Genomic DNA, 8451 nt, shown 5'->3' with positions numbered 1-8451 from the left:
GGCTGCAACCAGCCAGCTTGTTCAAGGAAAAGTTGTTCTTTAGAAGTTTTGTTCTGTGCCACCCCTTTTTTTAACAACCATTTGCAGTACAACTAACAGTCGATTACAAGACCGATAGCCACAACCACAATTTGTAACAATTTCTATTTCTGTTCGATTTTTTCTAGTTCTGCCCTGCTAAGCAGAGTAGAGCAGTTGTTGAGCTGTTTGTTGTAATGGGTCAATATACCCATTAAAGCTCGGCGACCACACGCATGACTAAGTTTACGTCTTATTAACCCACTTATGTCTGTGGCGTTTAGGGGGAGGGAGTTTGGGGAAGTGTTGTGTTAACACTTTCCTGTAGACATTATGGAAACGAGTCGGTGATTTTGATTTGGAAATGGAGTTTTTGTATTTAAGTTGAAGGAAAAATGTTTTGCAATAAATTATTTTGTTTATAGTTTTATATAAATAACTTGAACTTTATTAATTTGTGGTATTTATAGTAGGAGTTTAAAGAACGTATAATACACACATGAACAAAAGGAAAGTAAAAGTCTCACCCTGTTGTATTTAGGCAATGAGAATTAAAATGGAAATATTACGTTCCTATTGTTCATGAAAGTACTGAGCTCTTCCGCCTCGTCAAGCCTTATTCCTAGGAGAAATGGTCCTAAATGGAGAATATAAATTTAATTTAAACAAGGTTCGATACCAATGATAGATCGATGTTTTCTACTGATTAAGAATCCGAAATTTGCCAGGATACAAATTACTATGGAAACAATGATCGCTAGGTTGGCACTTGTTAACGTTAACCCATCGCCATAAAATTGCATGCATAAGGTTTTTTGATCAAATAGAAAACATTTAGGGAAAATAAGATTTTTTTTGAACACTCTAATGAACATTGTAGCTCCATATTAGAGTCGAGCTTTACACGTGGACTCGATCACATATTCATGGGGTTTATTCTGAATGAAAATTCCCCGTGAGTTTTGTCTTTCCGCTGTTTCAACTTATAGGAGAAAGTGAGAAAACTCACGGGGAATTTACGTTGAGAATAGCCCTCTTTATGTCCGAAAATCATTTCAATCGTGAAAATATGTTAAATAGTATATCAATAACCGATAAAATAGTCCCAAGAACAATTGTTATATTCACATTTTATTGTATTTATATATTTAGTCATAAGGCGCCAGAGAAGATAATTCTGTTTTTAGTTTTACTTTTTTACATTTTATTTTAGAAACTGAAAAATAAAAACACTGTGTTGAGCTCTCCATAAATTCCGTTGCTTACATCTTTCGCCGTCTATTGAAAGTTACTTCTAGTCGCTGAACAGTACATAGCAAAAACTTCAACTTACTATGACTTTCTATAGAATCTATCTACTGTTATGTTCTCAGTGAAAGGAATGGCTAGAGCATGTAATAAAGCTTATCGCAAAATGAATATCGAAAAGAAAAACAACAGAGACGCACCGATCAACTGTTTGTTTTTATTAAAGACAGCAAGAAATAATAAATCAATGATCATAGCAATGGAAAAGTTTGTCACCTTTGCACATCACATGGACCATACACACAAAATACATACCCGTACATCAACCATTTATGCCATTATCTGCATGGTTCTTCACTCCAAACCAAAAGAAACGTACTGTCGGAAAAATGATACAAGAGAGGAATAGACAAAAAATTACATCAAAGTTTGCGTATCTGTTTCCTCCCAAGTGACCATTAAATGTCTGCGAAAAAGTTCTTCAAAACAAAATAGGAAATAAGTGCAACATTAACAGAACTTTGAGTAAACATATGTAAATCCCTGTACGCAAAGACAGTAGTGGCTGGAGGAATGGGGACCCTTATAGTACAAAGTGTATTAATCTGATTGACGTCGACACACGTAAACAGTTCTCTATATAACGGTACCGCCTGATTTCTGGTATTTTGAAGTCTTTATAGACGTTTTCGACCCAAATTGGTTTTTATTTACCATTTCGCATTCGAAGTTGTCAAAAAACTGTTCCACCAAAAATTATGGAAATCGGTCGTTATGGATTATGGAACTTTAACGATTTTTTGACGTTTTCTGCACAATTTTCAAAAAAACTTCTCCACAAAAAATGATGGATATTAGTCCACGTTTTGGAATATATCTCATGTAACGGTACCGATAACAGGTTTTTCGAAGTTTTTATCTACATTAAGGCCAAATTCCATGTAATTTGTAATTGGGATTCCCGGTAACTCTCAGTTATCTGGAAGGAATAATACGATGTGCAAAGTTTTGTCCAAATCGATTCCTCCCTTCGCGAGTTATCATTCACATCATTTTCAGAAAAAGTTTGAACTTTTATAGGGGAGGTACCCGAAAGAGTGGACTGATATGGTCCATCTTTGGACTTAAACTTAGTTTTGGCACAATATTACGAAATCTAAAATTTGGTTCGAATCGGTTCATCCATTCGATAGTTATTGTATCGACGGACGTGCGGATTTCGTCCAAACATATTTCGATGAGGCACATTTTTGGTTGTATCAAAGTATGTATACCCTCGTTATTCTAAAGTCTGAGTGTATAATCAATATATTTTATATACGGCATAATTATTGTGTTTATTGTGGAATTTAAAACACCGACTCGTGGAATTTTAAACCCAACTCGTGGAATTTTAAACCCCAACTCGTCGAATTTTAACCCCAAACTCGTGGAATTTTTTAAAGTGCATCTTAAACACCATCTTGTGGAATTTAAAACTCCAGCTCGTGGAATTTCAAACCCCATCTAGTAGAATTTTTCAACCCCAACTCCTGCAATTATTCAAGGTTTATATTAAACCCCTACTCGAGAAATTTTAAACCCCAACACGTGGAATTAAAAACTCCAACTCGTGGAATTTTAAACCCCAACTCGTAGAATTTAAAACCCAACTCGTTGACTTTTTTAAAGTATATCTTAACCCATACAAGTGGACTTTTAAAACCCAGCTCGTGGAATTTTAAACCCCAACTCGTGGAATTTTCAAAGTATATTTTGAACACCAACTCGTGGAAATTTTAAACCCAGCTCGTGGAATTTTAAATCCCAACTCGTCGAATATTTTAAAGTATATTTTAAATCCCAACTCGCTGAATGTTAAACCCCAACTCGAAGTTTAAAACCCAACTTGTGGAATTTTAAACCCCAACTCATGGAAATTTGAACATCAACTCGTGACATTTAAAACCCCAACTCCTGTACATTTTAAAACCCAACTCGGGGAATTTTAAACCTCAAATCGTGGAATTTTTAAACTATAATTTAAACCCCAACTCGTGGAATTTTAAAGTCCAACTCGTGGAATTATAGACCCCAACTCGTGGAATTTAAAACCCCAACTAGTGCAGTTTTTAAAGTATATTTTAAACCCAACTCGTGGAATTTTAAAACCCATCTCGCGGCTTGTGGAAAGTATATTTTAATCCTCAACTTGTGGAATTTAAGATCCCAACTCGTGTAATTTTTCAAAGTACATATTAAATCCCAACTCGTGGAATTTTTAAAGTATATTTTAAGACCCAACTCGTGGAATTTTAAACCCCAACTCGTGGAATTTAAAACCCCAACTCGTGGAATTTAAAATCCCAACTCATGGAATTTAAAACCCACCTTGTGGAATTTTAAACCCCAACCCGTGGAAATTTGAACCCCAGCTGGTGGAATTTTAAATTTCAAACCCCAACTCTTGGAATTTTAAACATCATCAACTCGTGACATTTAAAACCCCAACTCCTAGAATTTTTTAAAGTACATTTTAAACCACAAGTCGTAGAATTTTAAAACCCTACTAGTGGAATTTTAAACCCCAACTCGTGGAATTTTAGACCCCAACTCGTGGAATTTAAAACCCCAACTTGTGGAGTTTTTAAAGTATACTTTAAACGCCAACTCGTGGAATATTTAAAAGTAGATTTTGAACCGCAACTCGTGTAAATTTTAATGTATACATTAAAGCCAATTCGTGGATTTAAAATATATTTTAAATTCCAAATCGTGGAATTTTAGACCCCAACTCGTGGAATTTAAAACCCCAACTTGTGGAGTTTTTAGAGTATACTTTAAACGCCAACTCGTGGAATTTTTTAAAGTAGATTTTGAACCCCAACTCTTGGAATTTTTGAAGTATACTTTAAACGCCAATTCGTGGAATTTTTTAAATTATATTTTAAACTCCAACTCGTGGAATTTTAGACCCCAACTCGTGGAATTTAAACCCCCAACTTGTGGAATTTTTAAAGTATACTTTAAACGCCAACTCGGGGAATTATTTAAAGTATATTTTAAACCCCAACTCGTACAATTTTAGACACCAACACGCGGAATATTTTGAATTATATTTTAAACCCAAACTCGTGGAACTTTTAAAGTATATTTTAAACCCCAACTCGTGGAATTTTAGACCCGAACTCTTGGAATATTTAAAGTATACTTTAAACGCCTACTCGTGAAATTTTTTAAAGTATATTGTAAACCCCAACTCGTGGAATTTTAGACACCAACACGTGGAATAATTTAAAGTATATTTTAAACCTCAACTCGTGGAATTTTAGACCCGAACTCTTGGAATTTTAGGCCCTCTTTGAATTTAAAGCGAGCAGTTGGCACTTGGGTTTAAAAAGTTTCTTGTTGAAAACAAGAAACAAGGGAACTGATGAGGATCTGTGGCGAGATCCGAAACTATAGTCTTCCTTACCCATTGGCCAATTTTTTTCCAATAATAAATTAAAGTTGTTTTAATAAAATATTAAAACAACGACTATGTGATAAAGCCTGACTATTTTGACGACTTCTGTGATCCCGAAAAAAAACGCCAACCCTCCCTTTATCTTAAACCCCAACTCGTGGAATTGTTTAAAGTTATTTTTAGACCCCAAGTCGCGGATTTTTTTTAAAACATATATTTTAAACCCCAACTCTTGGAAATTAAAATTTATTTTAAACCCCAACTCGCGGAATATTTGAAAGCATATATTTTAAAGCACAACTCGAGGAATTTTTTAAAGAATATATTTTAAACACCAACTCGTGGAATTATTAAAATATACTTTAAACGCCAACTCTTGGAAATTGTTAAAATATATATTTTAAAACCCAACTCGTTGCAGTTTAAATCCGACTCGTGGAATTGTTATACACTTTTGGGTAATATTTTGTCAAAACTTAGTTTAAATTCAGAAATGGGTCACAACGGTGCACTCCTTCGGGTACCTCCCCCACAAAAGTTCAAAATTTTTGAGTAAAATGTTGAATATGGACTATACCGGTCCACTCCTCCCACACAAAATTCGGAAAAAGTGAAGTTTAAGAGCTCCTTGTGCTTGCGGTCACTTTACGGGCGCACTTTTTTCGGGGACAAGTCCATACTTCCTGACACAATGGCCTAGAAGCTCCAAGACACCCGGACTGCACCAACTAAAATGGCAAATATGCATAATAACTCTCGCAGGAAGTTTCTGATTGGTCCAAACTTTATTTCATCCTCCCAAAAAATTTGGGAAAAGTGCTGTTTGAGGACTCATCTCGGATTTATTTGAATTGTTTTGCAAAAGTTTGTTTTTTTCGGTCCCTATTACAACGGTACATAGGAGTAAGTCCATTATTTCCTTTGATAATGGCCCAAATTCTCCGAAAAAAACCCTGCCTGCACATATTAAAATGAATAGTATGCTAGATAACTCTCAACATTTTCAAAATTTTCTTCCAAATATAGTTTAACGTAATTTAATATTTCGAGTTCTCTCTGAATCAGACATTTGCCTAGTAATATTTTTGGTATATCGTCGTTGTCATGCTTAAGTGTTCCATAAGCCATTTGCCCGTTTTGAGATAATCGCATTTTATTGTTTTGAGCCACAACTTCGTGGAGCTGACTAAAGAAAATATTTATATTTTTAAAGTGTTTTATTTAATTTGCTTTGGTGTCCGTTTAGTTCAAATCTGGTAACTCATTTTGAACCAATCGAACTGAAACTATGCGCACTTTCCAGATTTAGATGACAATACATGAATATGAAATCAAAACCAATATTGGCCCATTTTTACAGTGTTTTTACGTAGTCCGGTCAAAATAGACATTGAAATAGCAAAAATTCCCACAAAGCTGAATTTTGGTGGAGAGCTAGGGTTTGCCATTAGAAGCAACGTCCTAAAAGTCCCCATCGATCCCATGTGTGCAAAAAAAATTATTCGGGGTCAAAGGTCAAAATTTAAGGGTTTTTAGGTTTTCGGATTTATTTTTTGAAAACGTTTGATCTAATCAAAACGTGACTAAAGTAAATATTGTAGACAGAAAAATTATCTACAAGTTTGACCCTTATAATTTTTTTCTTAGAAGGAACCATTCTTAAGATATAGCTGTTCTAAAAAACACATGATTTTTATGCACTTATAAGGGAAATATGCACATATTCAGACGAACCGGCTAAAATAAGCGAAGTAATCGGGTCTGTCCCCCAAAAAAATATATATTTTCTTGAAGAGCGAAATTATAGCTATCTTCTAAAAAAAATTCCAACAAATTCGGAGTGTGTTTAGTAAAGTTATTCAATGTTAGAGTCATTTTATGCAAAAATAGCCCATTTAACCCACATGTATAATCGAAAGCCCAACGGGAACGACCCCAACGAAAACTCTCCGATTTTTTTTCAAGTTTTGTCCGAAGTTAGGGTTTGTTGCGCTGATTACGGAAATGTATAATTTTCAACGGTTGCGGATCCGGTTCGCCGGTTATTAGACCCGAAAGACCAAATTTAAAAACCTGGTTTGATTACTGCAAAGTGGACATCGTTTGAAAGCTTACGGAAGTATCTAACACATAGTGTCGTTACTTTAACCGGTTCGCCTCATAATGTACTTACGCGGATAATTTTTTATTTGACCTTTAGATCGAGATATCTCGAAAATGGTAAGTCTTTTTTAAGAATCATACAGACCAATCTTGTAGACAATTATTGATTCTACAACTTTTACTTTAGCGAGCTTTTGCTTAGTATTACCGTTTTTGAGAAAAATTAAAAAAACTGAATAATGCCTCCAAAAATGACCTTTGACCCCGAATAACTTGTTTTGCACACATGGGATCGATGGGGACTTTTTGGACGTTGCTTCTAATGGCCAACCCTAGCTCTCCACCAAAATTCAGCTTTGTGGGAATTTTTGCTATTTCCCCCTTATACGCATGTCTATTTTGAACGGACTATACGGTGTTTTATTTAACTTGCTTTTCAAATCTGGTAACTCATTTTCCACACAGTGGCAGTTGACCAATCGAACTGAAACTTTGCACACTTTTCAGATTTGGAAGACAATACATGACTATGAAACCAAATCCAATATGGGTCCATTTTTTTCCTATAGCCCCCATATAGCGGTACCACCATATTTAGTTCCAATTTAGTAACTCATTTTTAACACAGTTGCAGTTGACCAATCGAACTGAAACTTTGCACACTTTTCAGATTTGGATGACAATACATGAATATGGGCCCATTTTTTCCTACAGCCACCTTATAGCGGTACCACCCGATTTCAGGTATTTTGAGGATTTTATATTCATTTTTGCCCGAATTAGCTGTCATTTGGCATTTGGGATTTCCAATAATTGTGAACATAGGTCCAGGTTTTGGTATAGCCCCCTTATAGCTGTACCACCCGATTTCAAGTATTATGAGGATGGGACCCCATTGGTACAGAAACTTCCTCACTAAAAATGATGGACATAGGTACAGGTTTTGGTATAGCCCCCATATAGCGGTACCACCTGATTTATCTTCATTTTTAACCCGAATAGGCTGTAATTTGGCATTTGAGGTTCGCAATGGTACTGAAACTTCCCCACCAAAATTGTGGACATAAGTCCAGGTTTTGGTATAGCCCCCATATAGCGGTACTGCCCGATTTCAAGTGTTTTAAGGATTTTATCTTCATTTTTAGGCCGAATTGGCTGTAACTTGGCATTTGGAGTCCCCAATGGCACAGAAACTTCTCCCCAAAAAATTTTGGTATAGCCTTTATATAACGGTACTACACGATTTCAGACTTTTTAAAGCTTTTATCTAAATTTTCGACGTAAATTGACTATAATTTTGTTCTCAGTGGTCAAAAAAATGTATTTACTAAAAAGTTAAAAATAAAAAATAATTAAAAAAAAAATTAATTTTCAGTGTTTTATTTAAAAGTGCACTTAAAACAAGAAAATAATTTGTCGCTTAGCCTCAATAAATATATTCTTTCTCATGATGGAATCTCTTAAATAGAACGCTTGTATTTAAAGTATAAATGATGGTAAAATTAAACGGCAAGCGTTTTATTTGAGAGATTCCATCATGAGAAAGAATATATTTATTGAGGATAAGCGACAAATTATTTTCTTGTTTTTACTTTTAAATAAAACACTGAAACTTATTTTTTTTAAATTAACATATG

The 8451-nt window shown here is 34.7% G+C and overlaps 2 protein-coding genes across 2 annotated transcripts in view; both read left to right on the top strand.

The window, feature by feature from the left end:
- The window catches only part of LOC141389748 (glutathione S-transferase 1-1-like), a 178629-nt gene that overhangs the window by 104512 nt on the left and 65666 nt on the right, over window positions 1–8451 (top strand). The window lies entirely within an intron of this gene.
- Window positions 1–8451, top strand: part of LOC141389745 (uncharacterized) — a 115783-nt gene that overhangs the window by 104491 nt on the left and 2841 nt on the right. The window lies entirely within an intron of this gene.

This window comes from Musca autumnalis, unplaced genomic scaffold (genome assembly GCF_047663935.1).
Source record: "Musca autumnalis isolate F117 unplaced genomic scaffold, ASM4766393v1 scaffold_1, whole genome shotgun sequence".
Classification (NCBI taxonomy): Eukaryota; Metazoa; Arthropoda; class Insecta; order Diptera; family Muscidae; genus Musca; species Musca autumnalis.
Note: the sequence above shows the minus strand (reverse complement) of the source record. Positions and strands in the feature narration are given on the sequence as shown.